This window comes from Pelmatolapia mariae, linkage group LG22, assembly GCF_036321145.2.
Source record: "Pelmatolapia mariae isolate MD_Pm_ZW linkage group LG22, Pm_UMD_F_2, whole genome shotgun sequence".
NCBI classification, from domain to species: Eukaryota; Metazoa; Chordata; class Actinopteri; order Cichliformes; family Cichlidae; genus Pelmatolapia; species Pelmatolapia mariae.
In genome coordinates, this window is record NC_086245.2 from 28,145,826 (window position 1) to 28,159,664 (window position 13,839).

Below are 13,839 nucleotides of genomic sequence, written 5' to 3' on the forward strand. Positions count from 1 at the left end.
AGTTCCAATCGACACATTTCAAAACGTGTAACTTTTACTTTGAAGTGGAACAGTCTGGGTTTGTGGTTTGCGTCACCGTTTCACTGCAGTTTGTAGTTTCCGTCCTAGTATGCAGAGAGATGCAGATAAGACAGCATCTTCCATGCAAACTACTGGTTACTGTGGTGACCTGCTAGTAACCAAAGCAATCGCAAGGATGATTTCACCAATTTCACACTAGTGACTGCCAGCAACCTCCAGGAACCACTCGCTAACTTGTAGTGGAATATACTTTTTATCTAGCAACCGCTGGTTACCAGGGAGTCACTTAAAGAAAAAGCATCATCTGCAGACACAAGGTGAACCAAACAACCAAAAAATTTCTACAACGTGCTAAACCCCCATGGAGAATTTCATTAGCATGCAAAGACACTGTTAAATACTCTTTCTAAATTTTCAAGTCAGATCAATCAGTAAATCCTGAATCCAAGATTACCAGTTTCCAGAGGGACATAATAAATCCTTAACAACCTAACAAAGGATCCTATTCAATGATAAATCAGCATCACCTCCTAATGTACTAATATGAGTACGTTTTAATGCCTAAATGCTGCTGTTTCCCTCTAGTGTACAGCCCAGAAAGTCAGCTCTGTAGCTCTTAGCTAAAAGATCAGTTGGTGTGGCAACATGCTGTTGCTTTGCACGATGACGTCTTCGACATTCCATTCACGTCAACACACAGTGCAAACGCACACGCAGACAGACACGCAAACACGTCGGCTTCAACCACAGACCTATTAGGTCTATCACACACTGACAATCTTACCCTTACAGACACTCACACGGTGACACGAAAATGACAGAAGAGAAAAAGGGAGAAGAAAAAAATGAAGAGGCTCCATATAGAAAAGACTGGAGCGGATGACTCAATCTGGATTCACACTTCTCAGAGAGAAGACAACAGACAGAGAGAAGGAGAACCGCGGGGAGAGAAAAGGTGATAAAGATGGGAGGATGGAGAGAGATGTGAGATGTCAGGCAGATAAGAAGAGCTTGTAGAAAATTGTCCCAACAGCCATTCAAGAGAGAAAGACGTGTTTCTTATTGAGTCTGAAGGGGCCTTAATGCATGTTCATTCCAGCTGTCAGACTGATAGTAAACACTAAGTAAATGCATGGGACACTCAGTGTGTGTGTGTGTTTGTCTCCCCAGCATGATGGCATGATCTAGCTGACTGGATAAACTGTTAAACCATGCAAGAGTCCACAGTACCTTTTTCTTTTCCAAATTCACAGCACTTTGGGAGACTGATGTATGACTGAAGCGCTACACTCCAAGCTTCTCAGAGTGAGATCAGATGGCAGTAAGAAACTGTACTCCCAAGAAAACCAACAGGGTTAGCTGTTTGAGGAAGTGCCCTGAAATAAGCTTTTCTTATTTGACAAAGCCTTCCTGTAGCAGTAGTGACAGTGATGGGATTAGTTAGAAGTCAGTTTTAGTGTTTGGGTCAACATTAACCTGAGAGAATTCTTCTTTAATGCATATCAACCAAACTCTTTTTTTTTTTGGGGGGGGGGGGGGGGGGGGATTTCAACCTCGACTGAGAACATTAAGCTCAGCTTCTGTTTAATGACAGTGATTCATCTTTTCTGAAGTATAATCTAGATCAGAATATCAGAATGTGACACAGCAGGCCATCTCTGAAATCCTGAAAGGGCATCCATCCATGTTTGTTATTTTTTAAAATAATTTGCCTGAGTTTGCTTGGCCTTCTGATAGGTTATTCTTATTTTTTGCTAGTGGGTTCTCACCGGGGAGCGATGAGCTACACCAAACTCCAGCAATGACAGAGTACTGGTACATCTCAGTCAGTTTAAAAGGTTTTTGTGTCCATAAAAGGCAGAGCTCATACGAGCAATGTCAGAGTAGGGCTGTGCGATATGACCAAAATCTCATATCCCGATATAAGACATCTATCGCCCGGTAACGATATAAATCACAAAAATTTAACATTTTGGGTAAATTATGTGAATCTCGGGCAGCTCGACTTGCGTGAAGTGTTTCCAGCTGGGCGTCGTGTACCTGGAGTCGTGTGTTTTAACCGATGCATGAAACTATACATTTTTAGACATAAGTTTTAACGGCCGCCGTTTTCTTTGTATTTATTACACGGCGTGCTGCAGGGAAAAGCCTGTTCTAACGTTTGAGTCTAAGGTTTATTTTTTAGCACCTGACGGCTCTTTTTTGCTTTTCATCCATCAATACTCTGCATACTATTTCACATGATTCAGTTTATTTTGAAAAGTCTCAACAGGATCTTGAGCTTTATTGTGAACGGTTTATGTGGAAAATAAACAAGCGGACACACGATGGTTTTACCGTCGTTGTTGCTAACGACGACGCATAAAAACAGGCGCTTGTCCGTCCGTAGTGTGGTTATATTAAATATAAGAGAAAGAGAGAACTTTAGGAAATTATATAGCCACTACAGTGACCATCAAAACGGAAAAAAAATATTGCGGTAAACAGTTTATTTTGTGACACCACGAAACAAACGATAACGTAAAATGAAACGATAGACGTTTTTATATCGTCATCCGATATATATCGTTATATCGAACAGTCCTATGTCAGAGTAGTTGTTTTATGCAACTAAACTGGTGTACACCTCAGATTTACCACTAGTCAAGTTAGAAGTGTCTGCTGTTGCCCCAAACAGGATGGCGCTGTCACGGTTCTGGGTCATTTGTGTGTGTTTTGATAATATTTTGTATTATGGTTTATGTTCAGGTTCATTTATAGTCATAGTTATTCTATTTTGGATTTTCTTACAGTCCCTGTTTAGTTCTTGGATTATTAGGTTCCCCCTTGTGTCTTTGCCCTGTGTCTCTCTGTGTTTATGTGACCGCTTGAGTCCCCCAGCCCGTCATGTCCCCTCTCGTCTGCTGTTCCTCCACTCCTCTCTCAGTCTTGCGTTCTTTCATTTCCTGTTTTATTGTGAAGGTCTTATGTTCCATGTTCAGTAACAGTGTGTTTAGTTTATCATCCCTGGTCTCGTCATGTCTAACTTGTGTCAACTGTGTTCCCCATGTGTTTTCTGTTCCCTCATCATTGTACTGTGTATTTAATCCTCTGCCCCCTCCGTTCAGTGTCGCGTTCTCCCTCACAGTTGTGCGTTTCCCCGTGTTCTTCCCCATGTTTTTGTTATTATTTTCCATTCTCAGCAAATAAAGCTGTGTTTTGAGTTCATGTTCCGCCTATGAGTCTGCGTTTGGGTCGCTTACTGTCTGCTGCACACAGCCGATTCGTGACAGGTGCTGCTATGCAAGTGCAAAATGCCCAGATTTGGTACTCTATCTATCCAATGCTGAAATCAGCTACAGCTGCCTGTACCAGCACACCTCAGTCAAAGCAGACATGCCAATGGAAGAATAATAATAGAAGAATTTTTATTATAATAGAATAATATGAAACATAATTAATTCACCCAATATTAAAACCAATAGCTCATTTTGTCCTGCTCTGTAAACATGCTTTTCAGTGTTGTTTACTTGGGCGTCTCTATGGAGACTGACTAGCTTTGGGAGACAGCCTCCAGTGGTCATTCAAGAAACTGCAGTTTTTTAGTTTTCACGTTAGTGAAACTTTTTCACCCTTCGTGGCTGCCGATTGTTTTCCCAAACAACAGATTTATTTATTCATTTACATTTACATATAAATGTTTTTTTCTAATTCTCTTTTTGATCGCTCTCTTGCTTCACTTAAATAAAGGCAGAGGAACCTTTAGTGCCTGCATTGACCATATCATATGGGGATGCTGTTTATCGTGCCACTGCAATACTTTATTTGAATTCACACAGTTCTTCGATGGAGTCCAAATATTTTTCTTCACAGACGCTCAAGAGACTACACACAAGGAACAAAACAAGGGTGAATACACAGTCATTATGATGAGGCTCATGCGGGCTGGCTTTAACCAAACAGATCCCAGAGGGGACAATGTGTTGGTGTCCCAGCGACTGAAATGATTAGCTGGCAAAAGCTGTAATTGAGTTGGAAAGGAAGCAAAAATGGCAAGCTGGGCTCTCTTACAGTCTTTAGTTTTGTCTGTGTGTGTGTGTACGTGTGTGTGTCTGTGTGTGTGCTCAGTGTTTGCAGTGGCAATAACCTTTGTGAGAGTGGAAAAAGTACGATGGACCGTAGCAGCAATAGAGGAACAATCAATCACATACCAGTCCAATACCAGCCTCCCTATGAACTGCACGGTCCAGTGTGTGTGTGTGTATGTGTGTGTGTGTGTGTGTGTGTGTGTGTGTGTGTGTGTGTGTGTGTGTGTGTGTGTGTGTGTGTGTGTGTGTCTTTTTAAGAGAGAAAGCAAAGGAAGTGAATAAAAGAAGACAGAGATGTCCGATGAGACATGGACTGCCTTCCTATTGATATGTGAATGAGAAACCCCAACCTGAATGGTCTTTATGGCAGCAGACCAAGTCATCAAAAATGAAATTGAACAATATGTCGCCTTGACAACAGCTGCCCAGCTCACTGCCAAGCCACCATCCGGGATGGAGAATGAGGCTTTCGGCCAATCGAAATAGTCCCTCTGCCAACTGGACCTGACGAAATGGCTGACAGATATATGAGCTGGATCTGTGATTTTATTGAAAATCTAAATATGTACCAGAGTCTTCCACATCCCGCATGACGCTGATGTGTTTTGATTAGATATTGCTGAAGTGAAGAGAGGGCCATTACACTGTGGAAAACATCCAAACTGATTCAATTCTCATGCAGTCATATGACAAAATGTTAGAGGAGGGGGAAAAAGGCTAATCGTCCTCTATGTGAAAAGTTGACAAGTTATTTGTGCTTTCTGCTGCCCTTTTTGACATAAGCTTCAGAATAACGACATGGTTGTGTTTAAACTTTTCAAGCATATTAGTCGTCCTTCCAATCAGAGTGGTATCTTTTTTCTTGCAGTAGCCTTTTTGCACTTACCTGTATTGCATTCTCTTTTTTTTTTCTTTATCAGCTCTTCATCCAGAGCATCAGATGATATTTCCTGGTTTTATGGTCCCTCAAAGAGAGAAATGAGACAGATGCGCACTTACTCAGTACACATATGGCTGAACGCAGGTGACTGATTTGTCAGATCTGTTTATAAATGCTGCAAATTCTTCCTGAGAAATTATGTGATCGGTGTGAACGGTTGTATTAAAAATAGGTGAGTCCCAAAAATATTTAACGCAAAAATATTCACACAGGCTTCAGGTGTGAAAGGTCTTCAGTCGTACCACTGGGCAGAAGGAAACGTCCATCTACCCATGAAAAAAAGGCTAGCATGACAGGATGTAAACATTGATAATGCCCACACACAGACAGGATAAAAGTTGGGTGTAGCTTCTGGGACTGAAAAGTGAAGCCCACATATAAGTGCCTTAAAGAGGCATGATATTTAACGAAAGAAACAAACCTCGTAGTTGCAAAAAGACTTCTTGCCCTGCATAAATCTATCAACCAATAAGCACAGAGTTTCACAGTGAGATCTGTCACTTATTTGTTAGATCTGGTTCCAAAAAACCCAGATGGCAGTGGCAAAAATGCTTAGCTCGAAGGTACAGCCATCTTTTATACTGTCCATAAAAGACAGTAGAAAAGCGTGAGATGTAATGTCAGCTAGCTGCATGCTAGCTCTATTCCTTAAAATGAGCTATGAACTAAAACCATGCACCCAACATTTGAGGTATGAACCCAGACCATGATGTTTGAGAGTCATTACATAGCTAAATCTTAGAAGAACTATTAGTAAGCAGGATTTTCCAGAAAAGTTATTAACCCTGGCACCTTCAAGTGGCATCAGAAATGACTATTTCATCTTGCACTTAGTTAATGTAGTGGTATTAATCCCATTTAATGCTAATTCTGAGGCACAGACGAACGGCGGAGGTGTATTGGCCTTGGTACATCTCCGTCTCTGGAGAGAAACTGAGGGAGAGACAGCCCACAACAGCAGGATTGCACAGGTTAATGTCTCTTATATAAGGCACAAAATGACTTCTTACAATTATAAAAGGACATGTTGTTTCCTACAAATATAGTCTCATATTTAATCTCCATATCAGGTTATATCATAGCATGGTACGTGCTGCAGTAAGGACAGATTGCTATAGAAACACAGCTCACCTCAACACTGTTCAAATGCTAATTTAGGACTAGGAAAGCCTGGGGAGAAACACAGGGGACAAAACAGCTGTGTGCATGTACCCTTATGAATCATTTTCTCATCTAACCTTTAACCATCATATCTAAAAGATCAGTATTTTATTTATTGCCACAATTGCTGCACATTTACTGACGTCTGGATGATTCATTTCTGACTGCTGCACTAATTGTTGTCTATTTCTATAATTGTTGTCTTAAGTATTCCAGCAACTATGGGGATAAATATTGTGGTTTGTACTCTCTCTTCTCTCTCTGTCTATATGGAAACTGTTGTTTACTTTTGGGCCACATGTCACCAGTGGCTAATATTTCCCCCTTTGTCTGTCTTTATAACCTGATAGTATGTGATGGTGTTTTTGCCTCAAGTGATGAAATACGTTTGTTCTTTTCATGTTTCGATGGAACCATTTTCTTGCATATTTTGCAACTGGACTTTGTTGGAGGTTCTTGAGGCAGCTCTCTTTTTAGGTACCAAAATTCTCACTGGAAGCTGACATGGGACACTGCCATCTTGTGTTCAAAAAAACAAGCAAGATGAAGAAGATTAAGAATAATATCTCTGAGAAATAACTTGGTTGCCCAAATGTATGTTTAACTACCTACTTTGCTAATACATCACATTAAATTTTAATTCATATTTAACTATTAAAAGCTGTTTGTTTTTTTTTAGTTGTGTGGTCATCAGAGGACAGCTCCTACAAACATGCGATTTTATAAATTATCACTGTAGATTAAACAGAATATAAAGTGTTTAAAATTAGCTCAGCCTGAAACATCTGCATAGACCTTAACCAGATAGAACAAACTAAACTGAATGGCTGTCTACTATTAAAGGTAGACACTTTCTAAGTTTGGATACAAGAAATAATTCATAGTGGATAACTGTATGGAAATCATACTTGGTGAACACATTTCAGCCTGTCACTTTTAGGGGTACACCACTAAATCAGATGGATGTCAGCATCAACTGATATTAGCATTGTTGACTGGTATCAGCAAATATCAACAAATACATTTTCTGATATGTCGGACTTTTGCTGAATGTGTTTACATTTGGTTAACTGTTTCAAAACAGTGTGATGAATAACTTGTAATACTCAAGATGTATCTGTTTTCTTGATTTAGCAAAAGATATTTTAAAAAAAAACCCTCATAAATAAATTATATAAAATATTGGCATTACTGTACCCAGTGGCCAAATTATTGTTTAAAAGATTGTCACTAACTCAGAATATCACAATATATACCTCCTTAGTCATTTTGCTCATTGATAGGTTCATATAAAAATATTCCAACATTTAAAAAGGTAGAAAAGAAAATCAGACATTCCCCTATGAGTCTTCCTTCTCTCACCCCCAACCAGTCAACCAGCAGATGGCCCCCGCCCCTCCCTGAGCCTGGTTCTGCTGGAGGTTTCTTCCTGTTAAAAGGGAGTTTTTCCTTCCCACTGTCGCCAAAGTGCTTGCTCATAGGGGGTCATATGATTGTTGGGTTTTACTCTGTATGTATTATTGTAGAGTCTACCTTACAATATAAAGCGCCTTAAGGCGACTGTTGTTGTGAGTTGGCGATATATAAATAAAATTTAATTTAATTCTTTCAGTTGTGAAATAGTTAGACAGATTTGGAGGAATAAGGGGACTAGTGCAACTGCATTGGTCGTTAGCAGATTGCCATGATCACCTGGAGCTTGCACGGCAGATACTGACAGATCTGCAAACACTTGCCAATTACTCTCGAAGCTGTTGAAAAAGTAAGACCAAAAAAAGAGAATATTAATTTCAATTTTATCTTACAATTGAACCAAAATATTTCAAAAGGCACAAGAAAATGGTCCCTACTTCCAGTTTGTATCGCATTATTCACAGTCTTACTGTTGCTTAGAGAGCAGTTGGCAAGTTGCTGCTGACAAGTCGGCATCTGAACAATCTGTTGATGATCAAAGCGATCACAAGAATATTTTCAGTGCACTGCATATTTTTTTGTGATTAATTTCATCCAACAGCAACCAACTGGCAACCACTGAGGGAATTCACATTGTTCACTAGCAACCACTGGTTGACAGGCAGTCACCAACCAGTCTCTAGGCCTGTGTGACCCAAAAGACAGTTTATAGTGGTAATTAATTACAAATTAACATAACTAATAACTCACAGATGAAAAAGGGAAAAAACCTTCACATGCAAGACTCGTGATTCCACCACCAATGTGGTGGATTGAAGTGGGGATCATTGATTTCCTGTACACAGAAATTAATCAGCACCTATGAGACCAAGTGCACAAAAAATGTTTTTAGGGACATGAAAATAAGGGTAGAAAGTTTGTGTCCAGATAAGAGACGATCACATGGCTGACAGACAGAGGAGTCAGACACTTTAACAACTAAGGACAATTTTAGTATCAAGGCTCACATAAACTGCTTATTTTAAAGTGTGGGAGGGAGCCTCTAACAGCGGTGTCCATTAGTAACTGTGGGTGTTCATTAGTTATTCATCAATAATACCTAACTCCTTCACTCAACATTCCTTTGTTTTCCCTCAGCCAATGTCAGCCATTCAGAAGCAGACAGGAGCTAGGACTGTACCCCCCACTCCCTTGCCACAGTAATTTTTTTCTACTGCAACATCTGCCTCCCTGGCTAATAAAGCATGAGACAGGAATGGACGAATCAATCAGTCAAGAGACGCGCATGCAGCAGCTCATGCCAGCCGCCCTCACAAACACAAAGCACACACTGAGCCAGTGATGCATGAGACAGATGCACAGTACACCTGGCCACAGGCTTACAACAAAATGGAAGTGATACAAGGGGAGAGAATAAAAAAGAGGGAGAAGTGTGGGGGGAGGTGGGGGGGGGTCAGTGCATCTTTTATCCACAGATGTAGGACATGAAAAAAAAGCGAAAGAGGACACAGGAAAAACAAACAACACATTCAAATGAACAGTCACATACAGGAAATTGTAGTGTAACATGTTCCTGCAAGCTGATATTATTGTACTACACAGAAAGTGGATCAATAGGTCATTCTTTCCGGGGAAGAGCATGTAACGATAATAATGTGTTTTCCTATCCAGTGATCTGTCACTCAGTCAGCTGTTATGTGTAACTGTAGCTTCTTTCCACCCACTGTTGGAAATAACAGTGGTGCTTCGGCTGTGTTTAACAATGCTGCAAAGATTAGGTGATCAACTTACCAAATGTTTAGGGAACAGCCTGCTGCTCCTATTATGTGATGAGTACAAGGACATCAAAATAAATGTCCCTGCTATGGATTGCTCTGAAGCGAAGTAACAAACATGGCAGTTTTGCAATCAGCCACAGTACTGTAGCTGATACCGTTTTCACCTTGTGAATTATCTGTCTTTCCACAAGTCATCCTGGCAACATGTGGCCCTGGAGACACCTACTGGACTTTTTTAAGTACTTTGGGCGATGTAAACATAACAATCATGTAAGATGCAGTCACGAAACATTACAAGTGTGTAGTTAAGATCAAAATTAAAGCCATGTTCGAAGATGGTAGACAGATAAAAATACAACTTCAGGATACCCCTAATGCTTTGAACCGGATGCAGGAGCCAGTCAGATGTTTTGTAAGGTGGTCTTTGCCGTGTCTCACCAGATTAGGATCTGGGGTTATTGGCGTAGGGATGCACCCAGCTAATATTTTGATCAGATATCATTCTGATGCTCATTCAAAGCTAGCTATTGTAGCCGTGAGCTGATTTATGGAACTGTGCCATTCAATTGAACATACTGTTTGATGCTTACTTAGACATCCATTAGTAGTACACCGATTCCCAGAAGAACCAATAAGGACGGATCTTCTTCTACAGGACGGAAGAAGCCAACGGCAAAAGCTCCAACAATTTCTTCAATACATAGCAAATTATTGAATATCCTATCATAACTAGCGACCGTCGAATGTCAACTTGTAGCAACAACTGGCATAATGGTGGTTAATAGCCACTAAGCTAAGTCATACATTTCTAAACTATGAGTGAGCGAACTGAAGTGTAACGAATGATACTGCAACCAAACTGCTAATCTGAACAAAAGTACCGAGCCACCTACACATTACACCAACAGGAGCTGCACAGCCATAGAAACCCATGCCACGAGGCTTTCAGCATACAGTGTTTATGCTAATGTTAGTCCCATGTCGCTCATTGGAGTGGACTTCTAAATACAGTGGGAGAACAAACCTCCAGGTCACACTGAAATCATCTGGACCAGGGGTTAAAAATTTAAATGTATGAATTTATTTTAGTTCTCTGTATTTAAAAGGAGACAAATATGAGGAAAAAAAGTAAATCAGTAAATATTAAAACGGAATAGTTGAGAAAATAAGGAAATTATTGTGAAATGCCAGAGCTTCACAGCATTATTCAAGATATTTTTAACTGTTATATTTTGTGTTTTCCTTTACATACTTAAAGACAATTTAACCATAAATTGATACCCACTGAGCAAAAACTTGTGTGACAGAAGCTGCAGAACATGACTTTACATCTAAATGTTGAGAAATGTTCAAAACATGAAGGATAAAAAGCCTCTTTACAGCTAAAAATGGTTGAAAAGTGAAAGAACACACTTTCACCTCAACACCTCTAAAAGCCATAGGTTTGGACTGGCCAAAGGCCTGTATTAATAAGTTCACCATGCTACACACAATGAGACCGAAATATAATTTAAAACTTTAAAACCTTTTTTTAAATATTAAAAATACAGAATAGTTACAGAATGGCTCCCAATCTATTACAAATCTATTACAAATTGTAATTTAAAACTGGTCCTTGTTATCGGCAGTTAGCCTAAGTCAGGGTATGTGTATCCTAGTGAAACTGGAAAAGGATGAATCATTGCAACCTTAACTTTCACTTATGAAATTGTGTCCTTTCTTTTTTCAGAAATATTTCCACAGTCCTGAAAAACAAATTTAGAAGTAACGGGACATTTTTTTAGAGACCATGACAGCATCCATGCACATCTGGGTCTTGGTGGCTAACAGCAGAGATTCTCCAACGGTCATTTTCCCAGCCAATTTGAAGTTCTGTTTTTCGTGACCTGCTGATATCGATTTTCTATAACTAAAAGCAAATACAAGCAAATTATGTTTAATGCAGCATTTTAATTTTCAAAATAAAAAGTGATTAATCTTTACAACTTCTTCCAAACTCCAGCGACTTATAGGATCTTTTCTCACTACTCTGTTCTGCTAATGTGCATTGCTGTACACCCACCTTTACCCAAAACATCCTACCTTACCAAACAAAAGCCCGCAGCATTTATATAACAAAACAAAAGTCAGCTACTTACATTATTTTTCAGTGTGTTTATAACTTTACCACATCGCCCCTTTTCTACTTGTCTCCATGATTTTCCTCACACCTGTTGATCCCACACTGCTGGCTCATGTTTGAATCTGTGCTTCAGATAGCTTTAGCTTTAGCAACTTTGCCTTTGTTGGCTTATTAAAATGTCCATGTTCGCCAGGGCGATGGTGACTTAAGTTTTGTATTAGGTTTGTGGTTATGAACAGTTTACTTTGGAAAACTTTATAACTGCAGTTACAATAAAACTTTTACACTAACATTATGTTGGCATTTGGCTGTGAGTGTTAGCACAACTATTTACCTGGGCAGCTGTGCGTATGTTGCACATGAATGAAACAAAATGGCTCATAATGGGACACAGATGAGCCTGACTGGCTAGTCACCAGTCCTGGTCAAACACGCTGGAAACTGGCCGATCCCAGCCCCTGGCCAGTCAATCGGTGCATTAAAAAAAATTAAATCTTAAACTTAAAAACAAAACAGAGCAGTGAAAATGCACCGTTTGGGTCTGAGACCTGTTGTGCACTAAGGACCTGCTGCTCCTCAGTTAAAGGCCAGCAGCCAAAGGACTGCAAAGCCAAAATGATTTGTCACTGCCACAACCATACCGTCACATATGTGCTTGTGCCTTGTTATTTTTATGTAATAATGCATTTTTTAAAATTATCTCAAACACCATACATTATGTGCAGACTTATCATAGAAATAGAAATACAGATACGGTGCAATACTTTGATGCATGTGATTTGACTGTTTGAAGCCCAGGAGGCCACCAGTGATGTGAACAAACACTCACACACACACACACTCATTTAAAGCTGGTCTTATTGATTGTCCTGGTATCATCCAGAGGACTGAATTATGTAGATAAAACTAAACCACCAGCTCAGCCTGCTTTGATCACCCATCTCTGCCTCACTCTGCACTCTCACAGGTCAGCAACAAATGACTCATGGATACAGTTTTCTCTCGCAAACACACAAACACTGACTCCTGATATACAGCACTTGTTACATTTAGCGCAACCATCCACTCAGGGGGCAGTCAGAGCCTCCATGTATTCGCTAAAAACAGCAGGATATGCAACTACCTTTTGCATGCTTATATCAAGCCATTAACAGAACATAGTCAGAGTCCAGTTTCAGTCTTGAAACACGGAGGGAGCTTTATTTTGTTCAGCCACTTATTGCTCCTAAAGCATGAAGGGCATCCTAGTTCTGACTTCCCAAAGCTGCATTTTCAGGTAAAGGCAGAAGAAAACAGCGTATTCTTTAAAAATGACTCACCAAATGTAACAAACGCCAGGGTGATAATGACTGCTGTCGTCACCAGAGTGCCTCTTTTGTTTTGAACAGGGAAACGTGGACCCAAGTTCAATTGCCTCTACAGCCCCAAGTGTCCTTGAGCAAAACACTTGAAGATCTATTTGCTCAACAAAGACAGTCCAGTCTACCTAAAACACCGACTTTGATTCATTTGCAGTGACAAATTATCACAGCGATAGAAACAGGGGAGAGAGTTAAGTTCATCCTTTCTGGATAACAGCCAACAGCAAAATAGTGTCCATTACTTCTTGTTTTAATCTCTTTTTTAGAAATTAAAGGCAGATTTGACACATTTTCACTACCACCTGTGCACGTTAATATGACGATGAAAACAGAGTATTTACAAATATGCCAAATAAATGTCCTCCACTTACCCTGTAACGTGTGGAAGAAGATTAAGCTCCTTTCAGCCAGAAAACAAAAGCCTCTCTTTTTCTTTCCAGCTATTCTCGCGGCGGTGTTTTGCTCCAAAACAGTTGTCCCCTTATGTAAAATAACCTTCGCGTTAACTCACCTCTCTCTCTAGAAGCAGATGAATGAACCGCTGCGTCTCCCTTGCCAACACATTTGCATAAAGCCCGCCTCTCCGACCCGGAGATTGGCTACGTATCCGTTTAAAGGTGGACCCCTTTCAAGCGATTCGACGGAGCCGCACGTCAATAAAACAAAGAGCGCACAACAAGCGCACGCGCCTGTGCCCTCGCGTCCTGTCTCTGTAGCACCGCGTGCGCAACAGAGAGAGCGAGAGACAGAGAGAGAGAGAGAGCCCAATAGTAAAAAAACTGTAAAGAACAACATATCTCCAGCGAAAACAGAAATACACACGACACATGTTCGTTGTCCTGTGTAATTTTCTGGTACTTCTCGCTCAAATTCGCCATATTTTATTTTATTTTATTATTTGTAAACTGAGTCCTTTAGCTCCTATAACATGGTGGATATTTACTTATCAGAACAGACATGAAACCTGCTCACAAAG

At 40.1% G+C, this 13,839-nt stretch overlaps 1 protein-coding gene across 1 annotated transcript in view; it reads right to left on the minus strand.

Moving 5' to 3' along the window:
- The window catches only part of LOC135933228 (hippocalcin-like protein 4), a 29,819-nt gene extending 16,431 nt beyond the window's left edge, over window positions 1-13,388 (minus strand). Inside the window, exon 1 of the mRNA XM_065471264.1 lies at window positions 13,235-13,388. The gene's annotated coding sequence lies outside the window, so the exon portion shown is untranslated. The remainder of the gene's footprint in view (window positions 1-13,234) is intronic.
- Between the last annotated feature and the right edge of the window lie 451 nt (window positions 13,389-13,839).